Here is an 18945-nt window from a genome sequence, read left to right as displayed (position 1 = left end):
TGTATAATTTCCCTCCTGCGTTTGCATTACTCCACCAGCTCCTAGTTTCCCCTCCTCTCAACTCTCCTCGTCCCCGTCTCCTTTTTCTTTTATCTAACACCATATGGGAGACAGATATGTAACATGTTTCACAATGGAAAATTGATTATAAATAGACGATGCGAGGCATCCGGGGTAATGATGGCGGAGAGTGTTCTGTACCACAGCACAATGTCAGCATCAGCTGCCCCGGTGCTCCACTTTGATGCTGCCCGGTGCATATTCTTATGGTTTGGGCGCTGGTAAGCCTATATGCTTCGAGAGAGCTCGTCTGAGGGGTCAGCTAATGGGACCGCTGCCATCCTCCTGCTTTGCTTTGAAAAAAGCAGCTATTCCTATTTTCTCTTTCCTGGGAACTTGGTTACAATAACTTTTGCTCTCACAAACCCAGATGGGTGTCGAGTCACAGCTCCGGCCATGTACAGGAGATGGAGAAAAAGGAGTGTAAGTAACCGGCCTGAACATTCAGAGCCAACACAAACTGAATCAAGCCATGGAATCTCTCAATTTGCCTGTAATAAATTGCAGTAGGAAGCAATTGCGTCGCTGAGGTGCTGAGGGCTTTGAAATTGAAACCCATGCAGGGACAGTCACACGCTCTCAAACAGCACCGCACCGCATAGTCTTCCCTTTGACTAGCTGAGGAAATGGAAACAATGTACAATTGCTGGATTTCTCTGTCACACACACATTCTCGGGGCCACAGAAAAAAAATATTTGTCAGGCTCAGCATGAAAAGAAAGCCAGCAGATATGCCTATATGTTAACGTGTCAAGTTGATGCCCTTGCTCACATTATTTTCACACAATGAAAAATACAAATACAATTGACAACAGTGACAACATCTACTCTGGTAATTATGGAGGCAACAAAACAGCTTTCAGAGAGGAATACACAGGTATACCTTCGGTGTAGAGCATACAGGAAATCATTAAAATGTTTCACACACACACACACACACACTAACACACACACACAAACACACACACACATATTGATTTTCTGTAGACTTATTCTAACTTTAACCATTGTTACTACTTGGCTAACCTTAAACCTTGTACTAACCTTGACCTAAACATTAACCTAAAGCTAGCCTTAACCTAAACTTAAACTAACCTACCCAAACCTTAATCTAACCTAAACCTTATTTCAATTTAAAACTTACCTTAACCTAAACTCAACCTAACCTACCCAAACCTTAACCTAACCTAAACAGTGATCTAATCTTAACCTAAACTTAAAACACGTCTTCACCTTAAAATGTAATGATTTACATAATGGAGAATGCACACATATTATCATTATCGTATTATACATAGGTGTATACACACACACACACACACAGGCACACACACACACACACACAGATGTATATGAATCTGTGGCTAAATGACCTGGGTCAGTTGATGTAGTAACAGAGTCCTCCTAATGCTCTAAGCTTGCTCCTCTTTCTGCTGCATTAGTGTCCAACTGAGTGGCAGTCAGCTCTGTTTTCTCTGACTACAGGTGGCATCAGTGACATGCTTTAGTTGCCCTCTGGCCCCATAACATGAGAGCAAATGTGAGCTCCCCAGAGCGCCCGGAGCCCAGACGTAACTGGATAAAGGCCGTTGGAGGGCCCCATCTGAGCCACAAGTGGAAACGCAGGCCAAATCTAAAGGGAGCTGAACCCACAGCGATGTAGACTGTATCAAAACAAGGCCTCTGAATATGGACTTTCTGTAGGTAATTTGGTCTCGGCTGGGCCTAAACCTGTGTTATTCTGTTACATTCCCTCATGTTCCCTGTTAGGCTCTGGTTCGATGCTTTTACACAATAAACTGTATTTGGGGAGCTTACAAATTACATTCTCAACATAATGATGTGGCGTCTGCATAATCATCTGATTTGAAATAAAAAATATCATCAGTGACATCTTGCGCTTTGAGGAAAATCTTGTGTTTTAGCATTTGTACTTGATAAAAAAAATACACCTTATGTAAAAAGGGCTATCAAAGGCTTGTTTAGGAAAAAGAGACAGCGGAGATTGGCAGAACCTTGTTTGCTCGCTGAGTGTGCGGGTATCAGATAACACTATGCGTGTTTTATAGGGTGACGGAAAAATAAAGAATAGAAGAACAATGTGTGGGAAGACAGACACTGGTCTAAAAGCCTCCATTCATCCCTGAGTCATGTTTCAGCGGGGCTGCAGTGTCAGGTTGGACCCTAATCTCCTCCAGATGCCCTCGCAGGAAAACAACATCTCTCCCTGTAACCGCTGCGGAACAAGAACAGAGAAGTGAACCCAGATAACATAATTGATTTGCTTTTCCATAATAGTTGTTTTGACGCTGCATCTACGTATTTGCTCATGTATCTCTTCTGTTTGGTTTTCTCTGTCCGCACTCTGGTCTTGATTCAAACAGTGGGCTATCTCCCTCTACTCATCAGTTCCCCCTCTACGGCCGCCCGTTCCTGCTGGATGCGAGGAACAAGGGAAATATATGCATAACCCTCCGCTGACACGCCGTCTCCTTTGATGTGGGATTCTCAAACAGATGCCCTGTCTCTCTCCAAGGTTATTGGGGATTTTAAAGTGATGCGTGGCTCTGTCTCCCTGACTCTTTCATACACACACATACTCATTTGCAAAAGCCAATTTTATATCCTGTTTTAGAACCACAGCTTCACAGTTTTTCCTGTGTTACTCAGTAAATAAAGGGAAACTGAATTCAGGAAATTTAGAATTGATGGAGTGTTGCTGGTGCATTCAGTCTCCATCATAGGTTTGCGGACAATGATAATTTCCATTGTAAACTATTAATGATGTTTTCTTTTAACCATTTCACTTGTAAAATATCAACTTCCCACAGATTACGATGACATCTTCAAATTGCCTGTTTTGGACACGACACAATAAGATGTTTAATCTATAAAACAGAGGAAAGTTTAAGAAGCTGAAATCAGTGAATATGTTGTTTTCTAATTGATTAAAGAAAATAGTCTAGGAGCCTTATTTATGTATCAAGAGTTAAAAAAAATCAAAAGATTGGCACCACTCTCTGTGTCATGTAGAGCCAGCAAACAGTAGCGTAGCTTAGCATAAAGACTTAGCATAAACAGGGAAAATAAGTAATATGCTCTCTCCAAATGTCAAAGAATGTAATTACGAGCACTGGTTGATTATGAATGATATGTGATAGAAAAGCTTTGCATATGTGTGAAGCACTGTGTGATGACTGTCACACAAAAGTCTAATGTAATCTATTACTGTTACATTTCGAATATTTTAAGAATTTGGATTTATATAATGTCCTTTAAGGTATCCAATACCACGCTACAGAGTCAAGAAAATGAAAAGTAGAAAGTTGGGGGTTATGAAACTCTTTGTCCAAGGATGGGGCATTACAGATCTGTGCCAGGAGGGAGTTCCACAGGGTGGGGGCTGCTACACTGAATGCAAAAAAAAAAAGCGAAACATGAAGCACATAATTATTCTCATAAATCAACTTAGAGGCTACTCTGTACAATCTGCTCAACTCACTCTTCCTCTGAATTACTCCTGTATTACCACTTGCACTTGTGAAGTGTGCAGGAGCTAGAAAAACAGAAAACAAGCAGAGGTGTGTGTGTCTGTTGAGCAGAGCTGCAGGCGAGGAGCTGAGAGCTGGTTGGAGAGAGAGGTGGGGCTGATTTGCATATTCATAGATCCTCAAATATTAGCTAAGGTAAAGGTGTAGCTTTAGATCCCAGGGATTTTTTTTCCATGGCAAAAAAAGCCTGTAATGAGTAATTTTGAGCAACAGAGGTGGGTTGTCGGGGTTTAATCAATGCCAGGAGAGGAATCCAGCATTAGTTGATTGATTCCTAACATTAGCACTGTCAGAACAGAACATCTGTGTGCACAAACCTGCTACAGACAGACCAACAGTGCCCGACTCGACCTCAACACTTTGATAAATTTCAAAGGCTTGAGTGTTGGAGAGTGGATGTATCTGTCCTTGTAAAACAAACCTGTAAATACACATCAGTGGGATTTACAAGCCGGCTGCATCTCTGGAGTTGAGTCAAACTTGTAAACAATGAGGAGGAGGAGGACGAGGAGGAGGAGGCAGAAGAAGAGGAAAAGATAAGCAGGCCTTGAATTATCTAGGCCGGTCAAATGGAGGTGTGGTCAGGGACAGACGGTGCGGCTCTAGCTCGGGGCCAGGTCTGTGAGAAGGTCATGTGAAAGTGGAATGTGGCTGAGCTGGATGTTCGCCGGGGGCTGTGTTAAGTCAAGAAAGTTTATTTTTCTTACAACAAAGTGAAAACTGTACGCCACCTGGGAGAGATTATTCCTCCCTGTTTCAATATTGTGCAGATTATTTTAATAATTGGGTTTTTTGGGATTGTGACAATATTTTGCCACAGATCTCAGATGTCTCTTTTTTTCTTTTAAAGTGTATTGTTTTGACAATGTTTCAACAGACATAATATGAAAATGGGGTTTTGCATTGCTGCATTAGTGGACAAACAATTATCTGGCAATTACTGTGCAGCTTTTGAGATGGAGGAGGATGCATCACTCAGCGGGCGGCTGACAACATGAGCTAACTCAGCAAGTGACATGCAAATAGGAAAATAATGGTGCAGAGGAGCCAGGAGTGAAACTCATCACAGACGTACAATAAAACAACAAGGAGAAGGCAATGCATAGGTTGTGAAGACAGGTGAAAGGAACATATATAACAAAACGACACATATTGAAAGAATAGTCCACACACACACACACACACGTTCACACTCTCCAGTGAGTGCTGTCAAAGCCTGGACGTCAACTGAGCCTGTCTGACTGAAAGCATGACGGCTAGCGAAGTCTCAGCCTGGAAAGACACGTTCACAACAGTTTCACTCAGAGTGAGTCATGTGTCAGAGAGTGTTAAAGCAGCACATATGAACAAAATGATTAAATTTGTTCCCGTGTGAGTGGAATGTTTCATTTCATTATATTATTCTGTGGATTTGACTGCGGGTATGAAAGTTTAATAAAGGAAAACTTTAAGGTGAGCAATGGCAGGAGGGCCGGGGAGTTGCATGATGTCTGTGTGATGTTTCATTTGGAAAAGGAGCTGGTGTGTTGTGTTGACGAGACCTGTGATCCGTCTCTAAGTCATGAGTTTGGGTATTGCAGAAGCTTAACTGAGGGATGATGTCACAACGTCTGGTGAGAGAAAAAAGTGAAAAAGCCTTGCAGAAGGTAGAAACCTTTTTTTTTCTATTAAAAAAAAAAAGGAGAAAGTAGAATATGGATAAAGGCAGGGGCTCGGGTTCAGACTGGCAGCCTACATCAGATTCTTGGCGTATCCAGAGTGGAATCAGATTGCTTTGCATGTGTGGATGGCAGCAAACATGTAGAAGTCATACTGTAGGTGGTTTGAGATCTGACTCAAATTATATTTTAAATGACTAAGACCTAGCCACTAAAATCAGATTGCAAACTGTCCTTTGCGTCACTCGCAGAGTGTAACACAGAACACATGATGGTGACATCACATCTGGCAGTGACTGACACGCAGCGGTGTAAGAGATACTCTGATCCTATAGTACCAGTGCAACAGTATAAAGATACAATTAAAAGCCCTGAACTGAAATCCCTATTTTCAGGAGGTATCCGAATTACTATCATGTAAATGTACTTCAAGTGTTGAATGTAAAAGAAGTGGTTCTGCAGAAAAATCTGTATTATTATAAATGAAAGTTCCTTCTGTTAATTTTAATTTTTACATGTTTACATGTGTACAATGACGTGGTTCAACCCAGAGTTCGTCTTACATAGGTTAACCTAATGTTATATACACAATCACTGGGTTATACCTCCAACACAATACTACATTAACTTTGCCCAGTATCACTGCCAAAAAACTCTGGATGGAATTCCACAAAACTTGGTGGAATGATGTGGTATGGGTCAGGGAAGAGCCCATTGAAATCTGGTGCAGATCCTGATCAGGGGACTAATCTAGGAATAAAGTAAATCTGCTGACGTATTTCTCCCACTTGCTATTACCTCAAACCAAAAACAGTTTGTGACGGAAGCGCAATGGATCATGGGATATGTTGGGCCAGGGAGGATCCACCTGGTGGAGCTTCTGTTGCCCGGGGGTAGAAGAAAACGTTTGTTTACCAAATTGGGAGGGGCCTTTGAATTGGGACAGCCTAGTCACGCTGCTGTGAAGTAATTGGTCTACAAATGAGGCTGCCGAAGGATCCATGGTTGTGAGTAGTAATTATTAATTTCAGAATCCAATTAGAAGCCCATGTGGCTTCTGCCCACTTTCTTGATCTACTGCAGGTTTCTACTGTCTCTGATTTACTTGTTGTTCACAAAAACAGGATTCAAACTAATGGGGGCATGTACACTTGACTTGTGGCTTGTTTTTTTTATTATACTTTGTCTGTATGAGTTTTTAAATCTCCTCTGTGAAGCTCTTTGTGACATCTCTCCGACCCAGCAGCGATGTGTAAACAAAGTAATTAGTAATTACTTATATAAACACTTGTTGCCTTTTGCTGTGTGAAATATCTGATTAAGGTCAGTCGACTAAAGCATAGTTATTCAATCAATTCATCTTACGGACAGTGAGTAGGTGAGTAGTCTTTGTTGTAGTATTAACTTATTATTTACTTTTACGTTTAAACTGTCACAGTTGTATTACAATGTGTAAAAAATATATACATACATAAATATGGGAAATTCAAGTGCATACACACGTAATAAATATATACTGATTCTTATTATTAATGAAACTGTCTCAAACCATCTCTGGTGAAAGTGCTAACAACAGACTGATACCTGAAACACAGCAAAGATCTCCATCTGGACACTGCTGTTCTGAGTTACATCCCAAATGGTTGGGATCTTAATCTGAAAAGCAACTGTCTATCAAATTGAAGTATTAGGAGTGGGAAGGACAATATGTCCCTCAGGAATGTACAGTGGAGTAGAAAGGAAGCTGAAGTAAAGTGGAAGTATATTGAAATTGTACACTGTATGAACCTTCCAGGTGTCTGAAGCTGTCTGCTCTGCCAGTACTGCTGTGGTGTCAAAGCGTGAGCGTCCACGTCTCCGTTCTTCATCTAATATGTATCCTGCTGTCTATGAGTCAGTGCGAGTCTAGAAATGTCATAACCAAAGCCGAGGAAAGACGTTAGCTTTACAATGTCTCTTCAGCTTCTGAACAACGAATGCAACATCGCTTGTGAACGACGACAACCATCCCCTGTCCTGAAGATCAACTTCAGGCAACAAATGCAGTTTTTATGAGGTGTGATCGTAAAATCTACGATAAGGAAGGGAGGACGAGGGCAGAGGTGACAGCGGGGGTAGTTGAGTCCAAACTGCATCACCAGCATGAAGCCTGTTAAAAGTTCAGTGTGGTTGAGGCCGAAAATCAAGAAGCGGGGCTCTGTGTGTTGTGTGCTGTACGCCTGCTGGCAGCCGCTTTCTCTGGCATTCGCAGATGCTTTTTTGGCTGCTTTCACATGGCTCCAAAGCAAACAAGACTGGCCCCGCTTACAGGCCGTAAAACTTGTGCGTCAGCCTCCTCAGCCCTGTGCTCAACAAAATGGCACGGAGCTGTTTACATTTTCTCATGAAGCGGAATACAAAATAATTATGTGATTTCAAATTATAATACAGAAGCTATTTCTAAAATATTTGAAAGCCACACAAAAATTTGAATTCTCCCCACTTTTTATGGAAACATAAACTGTCACGAAGGTGCAGCTACAGTTCACTTTTTTTTTTTTTTTTTTTCAAAGAACGATAAATCATCTTGTGACAATTGCAGGAACAACTTCAACCCTGAGCCGGGTGGGTGTACTCCATGGCAGCTGTTGACTGACATTTGAGTGTCGGTGTTACAAGGAGACGCGCTGTCATCTGTGGTACACGCCTGACTGGAGCATGTCATGGCTCCGCACAGCCTATAAAACGATTTAAGACATGTGATAGGTCACTTTATAATGTTTAAGTAGTTGAGATTGTGCTGTTAAGTGACTCGGACAGTGACAGTGAGAAAGCTAAGCTAAGTAGCTCAACTCAGAATCTGGGGCCAGTCAGCCTAGGTGGTTTTGATGTGTTGGCCACTACTGGTATTGCATCATGTGACACACTATGACCCAAACAACCTTGTAAAGCTTTGAAACAGGGAAACCAAATATTCCAAAATGACTCATCAATTGTGGCTCGCCTGGACTGCATATAACTTGGTGACATAATGTAGTGGGTCATAGTCATTCAATGTACCTTTTTTTAACAGCTTTTAAAGTTGTATATAGTATGAAACACTATTTTTATTGCAAACCCATAAACACACATTACATTGATGTACATTGATTTAAGAGATACTTAATTGATCCTCCACCATAATTGCTACTTGCATAACTCTAACCCTAAACTTAATTTAAACCTAATCTTAAATAAACTTAACCTTAGCCTAACCTTCAAAATGTTGTCACCAAATAATTAATTAATTCACGTTACGAGACTTGCTTTTGGTCGCCATAAAGAATCTCCATAATGTGTCTGTGCAAACAGATTTAGTTTCCCACAATATTAGTAATTCCTGAAGCACACACACTCACACTCACACACACACACACACACACACGTACACACACACAATGCATCAATGAGCCTGAGGGGAATACCAACGTTAGAACTGCTAATGGCAGAATCTAAAATACAAATAGATTTGTATTTGACTCATCAGCAGCATGTTCCAGTCATGTTTCCCATCACTCAAATTGCACTTTACTTTACTTAAAACCATCTCAATCACATTCAACTGTAATAATGCAATCTGTCATTCACAGCGTGGCCGTGTCTGTTACACGAGGGCACGAGAGCCAGATTTAAATGGCGCCTCTGAATGTTTATGGTTGCTTCCTCATCCCTAAGTAGTTTGAATTGCGGGTTTTTTACTGAACAGTGTACAGCAGTAATCATAGCTGTGATTGGCCTTTTATGCCTCTACGTAAAGAACAATCAAAGGAACCAGTAAATGCTCAATGATTCATTCGCATTTACCGTCACGGCGTGAATGTCAGTGTACTTGCCAAAACAAGCACGCTGGGAGCTGAAGTATAAGTAAGTCATTTTTTTTCTCCTGTGTTAAAGCTTTAGTCTGAGTTTTCCAGGTCAAGGTTGAACTCTTTAGGTGAAGCATTCTGACCCATTTGGAGGCTCGTCTGTTCCACAGAAAAACAACACCAATGGTCACAGGCGGAGGATTACGAGTGTTTGATGAAAACAGCTATAGGAGGGATTTATCAAGGACTGTGTTGCGTCGTTCAGTTCGACCTCCAGAAATGTAAGACACTTGGAGTGAGGTCACTACAGCAGCTTAATGTTTTTTTACACTGGTCCTCATGTTATTCTATTCCACATGTCTAAGCCGTTGACTATAATCTAATGATTGGTCCTCAAATGTCCAGGTATTATCTTTAGAAAATATACATTTACAACATTCTTTCTAAACTATTGACTTATGTGTTTATTTTAAGGGCAGCAGAAAGAATTCAAGGCCTGCTGGCAGAATATAGGTTGACTTGCAGTTGTATATATATAGGCTCGTTTTTTATATGGACACTTAACTCCAATTAACCTTCATTCTCCTATTTGCCTGTAATCACATTATCCTCTGGTATTTGAATCTATTTTCCTTTCATCCACGAGAGGCCATGTCCTCCCGCTACATGCCTGGAGAAAGGTGCGACGGCGCAAGAACAAGCTTCTCCTTGTCCTACATCTCCCAGTTGGCCAGAGAACCAGCCTGTGGTCTGCTCTCCCTCTCTTTTTCTGTCTCCCCCTCGGATCTCTTTCTCTCTCAATGCTCTCCTCACGCTCTCTTTCTTAACGCTCCCCTCTTGCTCCCTCGCCGCATATCTGAGCTGTGCCCCCGGGCCATGTCCAGCACCAGACAACGTCTGATTCATGCCTTCAGTCAGCTACTGCGGTCAGCTGACTCTGTAGTATGATAAGACCAGGCTTGTTGAGGGTTGATTCAATATCCTGCCAGGGTCGCTGATCAATTCTATTGTACTGTCAGTGAGCCCAAAGAAGAAAGTAATTTATGAGAACAGGTTGATAATCAAAAACCACAACCTATATATATATATAGTGATTCATTCAGACTGCCAAAATAATGTCATATGATTTGAATTCTTACTAAATGGTTTAAAATGGAGTTTGAAACAGAGCCTTGCCCCTCTCTCCTCCCCCTGCACTGTACAAAAACACATTCCAGCTGTCAAATACATTCATTCATGTCCCTCTATATAAAACCATTTTTGACTACCTGCCTGTCGCCCAAAGCAATTATAGGTGAAAGAGTTTACTTTCAGCACCTATGCTCCAGAAGCTGCATGTTGAGCTGTCTCCAGCGCTGACACATTAGTGACACATTTTCAGAACCGATGAACGAATCACGATGCGTGAAAGTTGCAGTGAGTCCGAAAGATTCGTACAGGTCACCTTGGACCGGCTCGGGCACCTCTACTCCACGACATTTCTTCAACCATGGTTACTTATTGTATGGATGAAGATTCTGGACGCAAAATATGAGTTGATCTTAAAAATCAATGCCATATCTAAAAAATATTTGTTTGTCAATGAATCTGAAAATGATTCCTTCAAGTTACCAATTATTCATTTCGACTGTTAAAGCTGAAAATTGTGAATGTCGAAAACCAACGAAAACCAACAGTGCAAAAATGAAAAATCTGTTATTTATATGTCGGAAAAGCAGCTGGGTGGTGTTCTGCTTGAAATAATTACAACAGCTTCACATCAATAAGCACCAACAATAAAACGCTGCTTACTTATTACTCCATCAGTAAATGTGACTTAATAATGGGATATAGAAAATACACTGGCCATTCCAACTTCATAATGAGAACTTTACACTTTCAATACATTTAGCTAATGCTTTTAATTACACCTTGGGTACAGGACTTTTCATCATGGTGGATACTCTATCATCTTGATATGAATAAAATTATTCGAGCATGTGATGCAACAAGTCAGCTATTAGCCACAACAGGATGACTGCACTGTTAAAACAGCCAAACAGAGTTTGAGTTGAACCTAAAAGCAACTTGTTGCCATGGAGATGACGTGAAAGCGAATTAAAATGTGACAAAATACATTTTCTCTTCAAAATTCGTTCAAATCAATTTAAATAAATATAGGTAAGGTATCTGATGGGTGGTGACCATTGATCTGATGAAGCTCTGTGTTAAATAGTTTATTTGGAGGCTATTTGTAAACTATAATGGATCATTTTGGAAAAGAAATGTGACATTTCACCAAGGGGAAAAAAAAACTGCAACACCACCAACAAAAAGATACTTATTTAACAAAGTGAATAACTGAATGTATTTGGATAATTTAATGTTGGAGGTTGTATGGTGATGTTGGTGAGTTATGTAGTGTTATTCACTGTAATGTTTCCTCATTAATCACATCCATTGACAGTCATGGTGTAGTTAGTATTTAGTGTGCTGGCGGTGTGTTCAGCAAAACCTGTGAATAAAGAAGCTTTTTCAATAGAGTGCATTCAGGGAAGCTTTCTTCAGCATAATGATAAAATCATGTTTTTGATCATAGGGATGTCATTTTCTTTTAATATTTATATTGTGTTTACCTGTGAGGAGCACTGGAGCACACCCATTTAAATAATGAGACCATTGCATTAAGGTGTTAAGAGACAATTGTTAGTGTTTCACCTCAGACGTTTCCGCAAAGTTATTGCTGCAAACGCTCACAATTACTTTCTGCTGGAGGAAGGAAGAGCAGGTGGCAGATTTCAGAGAGTAAAACAGGCTCTTACACTGCTCTGAATTTTTAAAATAACCCAGCAGAGAGGGGTTATTTTAAAAATTTGGGGTTTAAAAAAAAAAAAAAAAAAGAGTGTGTACTCAACCTTTTATTTAGTGTCTCCTGTAGGGCACCCATTAAAATCATCAACCCTGCTTAAAAGTTTGCTTCAGAGGGATTTGTCACCCCAGAGGTTGACAAGACAAGAGCACGAGGTCAGGGAGAGACAAGGCGAACAACAGGCAGTGAACTAGAAAGAAACACGGCAGCCATGAATAATGCATGAATGAAAGGTTTATCTAATGGCTCTCTTAAAACTTTTAAAAGTTCATCTTTGCTTTCAGCTGGAGATGCTCTTGGCTAAAAAGCTCCTTTTTCCAACTTAGTGCAGTCATCCTCCGAACTCAGCTGGAGAGAGACGCTGATTGGTTTAATTATGTTTGCAGTGATTAAGCATCTTAATGGTGCTCATCACAATATGAGACATGAATTACAATGATGCTGAGATGTGACAGCCAGGGTATAGATTTGTCTTTCTCTACTTTTTTTGTAACGTACAGACAGAATAGACATCGAATCACCAGACTACACAGACATGCACACACGCACACTGTAAGACAGTTTAAAGAGGGACACTTACCATCTTTGGACAGTTGGTGGTCATGGCAGGGTCGGAGAAGAACAGAGACTCAGAGTGAGTGCGGAGCGCGACCTCGCAGCATTACACTCACATCCCAGCCCGGCTCTGAGACACGAGGACGAGACCATCGGGGCTCGTTAACTTGAAAGCGCGGATGGAGGTCGGCGGGCTCGCTGGAGTGTGTCAAGAGGAAACTGCAGGCACCACTCAGCCAGGCCGCGGAGAGACAAGACAAAAGCAGAGATAATTCAAAGACGCCAGCAGTTTCTCCTTCCTCTTCCTCCTTGCTCTCTCTGGTGTAACTTAACCCCCGAGGAGTCCCGGCAAGCGCACACATAGAACCAGTTCCAGACCTGTCCCGCACCAACGGCTGCCTCTCCCCCTTCTGTCTGCGTTTTCTCTCCCCTCACTGTTTTTTGGTATCATTTAACTCTTGATTCCGCAGCCCGGCGATGAGCTCACCGGGGCTCAGGTTTCAGCTCCTTTACTGGAATGCGAGGCCGGCCGAGCGGAGAGGCAGAGGTGCCGGCGAGGTCAAAGGCTACTGGGGTAGTGTGGAGGAATGGAGAGGAGAGCGGTGTCTGTCATCTGGGTGAGTTCCAGCAGAGGGATATCTGAGGGTCCTGGAGTGTCGAGAACAAAACAGGAGTTACAGGGGTCATGGGTTACGGATGTTGCGGGGGCCAGACAACATCTGACAGCTCTAGAGGCTGTGGACTTGAGGACATTGAGTACATTTACACGCTCAAATACACACACTCACATGGACAACCTTCTCTTAAGTGCCAGATTTATTGCTCACTTAGAGAGAGAGAGAGAGAGAGAGGGGTGTTTCCCTCTGGGAAACAAAGACTTTTTTTCAAAGTTTTGTGGACTTGCTGTTTTCACATTTTAGCAGCCCCTGACACTGCTATGAATATGAATTATGCAGTCAAAATACAAAATAAATAGAGTGACCACAACCACAGGAATAATAACAATTTTATTTGCATAATATATGTTGAAAATGGATTGTTACCAGCTGCTTTACAATCTTGATAAAACAGCAATAAAATGGAAAAAATAACATAAAATGTAGTTTTAAAAAAATAGGCTTTAAATAAAAGCAAGAATGTGTCAGCGTCTTAAATAACCTACAAGGAAAACAAAATAATTTCTAGATGGTTCTGATCGGGCGGACATAAAGACGATCTGAGCAAAAGTTACCACTTCTCAGAGAGGAATCCTTTATGATTCACGGAGTTCATTTCGATTCTTTTTGTGGAAGATATCTATTTTCATTTTCTACATCTGTCTTGATTAAAGCGCTATCTGCCCCCTCACCTTTCATTGTACAACTAGCTAACATTAGCTAGCTCCTGCTAGCGACAGCAGCCAATGGGGTGAAAATACCTGTATTAGAAACACCTTGGGTACAATACAACTAACATACATTTCATTTATCTGATTTATTTGGAAAAATGTTAAAAAAATAAATTCATAAACAAGAAAAGCAGACAAACACTGAACAGACTTGTCAGAACGTACTAAGTTATTCAGATAATGTAAGCCATGCTCAGTAGGAAGATTTGAAATGTAATTAGTGTTCCACATGTTTTCATTTCCTCACTGCAGTCGTTCCATGATTTTTACTTCATTTGATTGTGACTCAGTGACATTTCACATTAGTCCTTACTAATGCAAAACATAAAGGTTCCTCTAAAATCATGTTTACTTCCTCTCATTTGAAACAACTGTTTTCCTTTTTGTTCTGTAGGCTACATGATTTGGGCAGTTTTGAAGTCAACCGCACATCTTGAAATTATAATGCTTTTTTTTATTTTTTGCTAATTTAAACTTTAGGAAAATGAGTTTGGTTCCCAATAAATGTTGCTGCCTACAATCCTTCAGAATGAAGCAATCTCCCTCACAAAATTAGGACCAACACTGACATCATTAAAAATAATGAAATTCATCTGCAGCCAAAGCCATGTCATTAATTGTTTCCTGATACACCCTACAAACTACAGTCTACAAAATGATCTTAAAGGTGACTCCACACATTTATTCGTTCATTCTGGTTCCCAGAAAACTGAACACCATGACCTCTATGAACGTAGGGTTTATTTCACCGTGATTATATCAGACCGTATTTTTTAGGTGGATCTAAAAGTGTAGCAGCTGTTTCGATTATTTCCTTGACTCCAACCAGTCTTAAACACGTTGTTAACAGTTTTCTTTGAGATTAGTATTTGGTAGAAAGTACTCTTGTTCCAAGGAAAACTGTGGATGTGTTACGTGGATTATCTAGAATTACAGGGGCATTGTTTCTCTGGGGAGGGGTGTTGCTATTTAATTGTTTCAAATGTAATTTCAGTACTTAGAGAACCACATTAACATTAACCTTCATCATACAAGAGTGCAGGCATGTGTCAGTGATAGAAATATTAAAAATCATATATCTTGTGTTGTTTTATACAATATGGGTGAATTAACACTTTCATTTAAGACAAACAAGATGTTGTTTTAAGATGTGAATGACTTGATCAATTAGGATTTGTACTTTTCTTTTTCTCCATGGCAACAAAAACCCTTCAGTTTATAGTCTCAATTTGAACGTTTATTTTATGTAGAGCTGTAGCTCTTTGTATATGGATATACAAACCTTAGCAATCACTGAGACTTGGTGCATTCACTGCCATAATACAGTGGCTACAATCTCTACTGATAATACAGTGTTTGTGGCAGGTGTGAGCAGCGGTGTTGTACTTCACTGTTGGCAAACTTAAAAACACAATTCAATTGCCAAAGAGAACAAAGTGATGCTTTTTAAAGAAGCATCATTAAACTGACTTTCCCTCAGCAGCGCAACAAAAATAACTCGGGCTGATTGAAGCGGCCTGGTGATTATTTGTTCATTATTTTGCCAGTCGACTCTCAGCTGCGTAACTCTCTCCTCTTATCCTCTGCGGCCGTGGCTGGCTTGGGACTGCAGCTCTGCTGGCCCAGCGCTGCTCCAGCCGCTGGGAATGTGTGGTCTTTATTAAGGGGAGGAAGTGTGCGAATGAGCACTGCAGGCCCAGAGTCTCAGGAATCTTGATCCTTTTTCCCCTTGTGGCACTTTTCACAAGCAGGGCCAGCAAATCACTTACACTGATAGCAGAGTTCTGCATGAGGCCCTGGTTCTTGGAGAAAGAGGCAGGGGTTGGTTGGGGGGGGGGGCTGCACTCCCACCTCTCCTGGTTTGCGGAGCATGCTGGGGAGTAGGCTTGCATTTTGTTTGTGCAGATGAGTGTCGGAGCGGGCACACCCTCTGTGGGTCTGTTCCCATGGGAACAGCAGTGATAGCGAACAGCTTGTTTTTGTGTTTTTTGGCAATGTTGCCACTGCTGGAGTAGTGACAGGCACTGGGGAGGTCTGATATGCAAAAGCGTTGCCAGGTAGGGCTTATGTGAAAAGAATGTTTACCCTTTGACTTTCTCCTGTGAGTTTTTACATCCATGCTAAGTTATTTGGTCATGCAGCTTCAGTGGAATTTGACGTTTCTTCATCGGTAGGCGATGTTGATCAAATGGATTTTAGATTTCAGAGCTTGCTCTGTGCCACAAGCTGACAGGCTGAACTTGTTGTTAAGGGTTCACAATCCTCAGGTGGATCATGACATCCGTTTTAGTCAAATGACTTCAGGTTAGTGTTACACGTCTCCACACGCTCGACTGGCAGACACTTGGTATTGGTTTTGACCTTTCTGTGTTACACCAGGAATTCCACACCGCATAAACAGGAAAATAAGCTTTCTTAAAATCTCCCCTTCCCATTAAATTTCAAATGATAACATCGCAGCATGGGTTGGCTGACTTCATTAGCATATTTGTAACTGTAAACCTCTTGTCCTTATCTTTAAAAAAAATCCCCTGTAGAAGGGTGAAGAACAGTGAAGTTTTAAGACTTATTTGTACTGGCACTGTATGTGCTAGTCATTAACAAGCTAGTTAGAGGCAAAGCGAAAATGTACAAAAGCACTGAGTCACATTCTTTTAAAGAAGTCAATCTCCAACTGTGATGAAAACAAAAATATTCTTTTGCGGCTTTGTGAAAGGCAACACAAGATTAATTCTGTAAAAACAAAATCTATTGCCAGTGTCCAGGAACAAGGAACAAATGTCCCTCGCTGACCCTCATACATCAAAGACACTCAACCTATACATCATATTCTTTTGTTTTCATAAATATTGGACACACAGAGCAGCGAAAGCGCAAAATGAAATTAAAGTGTACGTTTATTGTGCAAATGATGGCCTTGCTTTATGGTGTTTGGATTCCTAAATGAAAACATACCAGATGAAACCCTTCACCAGGCTTCTTGCTGAGAGAGTGAGCTGCACGGAGACCAAACGCCTCGCCTCTCCTGCTGCCCTCTCCCTGGGACGGCGGGGTAATTACATCATTTGGAGATGGAATGAAAGCACTTTACAAGAGAAAGTAAGTGAAATGCTTTATTGCTCACGGAATTGCCAATTAAAAAGCAGCACCTGGAACACAGAGGCCCCTGTGACAGGACTGAAACCCGCCAGTCCCCTGGTCCAAGGAGGCCCCTTGAGAATATTTTTCTTTCCGTCTTTATGTGTAAAAGGTTGCCGACAATGCACCTTCACACCAGCTTACATAGTCCATAAGTCACCGAAGCTTGATGTGTTCTTAAACGTGAAGCCCATTTCCTGGGTAGAGCATATGTTACAGCTACAGTGTAAACCTGTTCAGGGCACGCTACTGAAAAATAAAACAGTGGTGATTCTCTCCAGCACCCAATCCACACCCGTCCAGTCCAATCCCAGATGTGTTCCAGGCTCAGGTCTGTTTCCCCCAGGAGACAGAAACAGACCAAACTGAACTAATATAAAGGTGGAGAAAAGAAAAATGTCTTACATATTCTTCCACCTACTCAAGTGTCAGTGGAGGACATGTCTGTTAGCACCTCTTCATCTCCCAGTCAGTTCAAGATTGTAGAGACGGCCCTCTGAGTCTATACTCAAGTCCATTTGCTGATGGAAAGCAGGCGTAGCGTTTACTAATTTTCACTATTAGTTTAGTATGTTGTAGCAGAGATCACCAAAGTCAATAGAACTCACCCTCAAGGAAGCAATAAATGTCTGACTAACATCTTCTGGCAAGCTATCCAACAGTTGATGAGATATTTCAGTCAGGGCGACCAACCCAGATTCATCCCCAGTGCCACACTGCTAACTTGGTTAAAAATAAAAACACACATCAGTAAAACAGTAAATGAATTTAATTACATGCTTGTATATCAAAATAAATGTCAAAAAACGAATTAAAATAAATCCTTATTTAAATACTTTGTCTATCCCTTTGTTTCTTCCTGGTCCTCTGCCCAAACAGTAGTGGAGTCACATGTTTGCCACGCCCCTGCAGGAGTTCCCTCTCAGCCCGACCACAGTCTGTGACACCCACAGCAAATATTAACATCACACTGCCATGACGACACGGGTGACGACACGGGTGACAACGATGCTGACAGGCATTACCATGGTGACAGCAGTCATAGACACACATTTGTGGTGTCAGAAAGGAGGACTTATTTATTTTTGCAAATGTCTTTACCAGCACTACTGGCTTATTACTTTTGAGCCTGACTGACAGAGTCTTATGGAAAATAAATTGGCAGAACTACACTTGATGCATGGAATATCACTTATGATGCTGGTTTGGTCCCTTAGGAGAGACATGAAAGGGGATGGATACTCGATGATAAGATGTATTGTCATGGCTAAGAGTGAAAGGGATGAGTAAAACCCTGATTATGGCCCAATACCCTTTGTAGCTGCAGTCAAAGTGCCTCTTGCAAATTCAGAGCCCGCAGCCAAGGATAATGTGCCTCTCATGTCTAAATAATAGCTGCTGTGCTTTGCACATCCTTATAAGATCCTGGCTACACAGTTTACCAAGTCCAATGTTATCACTTGTTAAGCCTGCATAGATTTCAGGGGTTTATATAAAAGCACAGTGTCACGTTTCCTCTTTGTGCATTCTCTTTCATTAAATACTGCTGGGGGAAGAATTCAGCTCTTTCATGCGTGGCTTACGTCAAAGTATTTGTACAGTGACTGGTTAAAGGCAATTCCTGTGCTCAGCTTTATAATTGTGGGAAGCGAGTTCGCAGCTGAAATACAAGGAGTGTAAGAGCAGTTTATATTTTGATGAGACATGTGAGGACTCTCTTGCCTAACACCCTCTGCATGTCACATTAGCAGCTGAAGCCAGAATCTGAGAAACCTGAAATCATTATGCCATACAGTGTGGTAATCATACATGAGCAGGTGGATGAATGGGTGTGATTTTGAGGGCTCCATCAAAGGAGAAAACATCTATATTTAGATAAAGCAATTTAGCTCTACATGTAAATGCACAGCAATATGTGTTGAGA

At 41.3% G+C, this 18945-nt stretch overlaps 1 protein-coding gene across 2 annotated transcripts in view; it reads right to left on the bottom strand.

Moving 5' to 3' along the window:
• flrt2 (fibronectin leucine rich transmembrane protein 2) overlaps positions 1 to 13368 on the bottom strand; it is a 45255-nt gene extending 31887 nt beyond the window's left edge. For both annotated transcript variants that reach the window (XM_069514765.1, XM_069514766.1), the window contains exon 1: positions 12522 to 13368. The gene's annotated coding sequence lies outside the window, so the exon portion shown is untranslated. The remainder of the gene's footprint in view (positions 1 to 12521) is intronic.
• Positions 13369 to 18945: the final 5577 nt, after the last annotated feature.

The sequence above is a fragment of the Paralichthys olivaceus genome, chromosome 19 (assembly GCF_024713975.1).
Source record: "Paralichthys olivaceus isolate ysfri-2021 chromosome 19, ASM2471397v2, whole genome shotgun sequence".
NCBI lineage: Eukaryota > Metazoa > Chordata > Actinopteri > Pleuronectiformes > Paralichthyidae > Paralichthys > Paralichthys olivaceus.
This window is presented reverse-complemented; position numbering and strand designations above follow the sequence as displayed.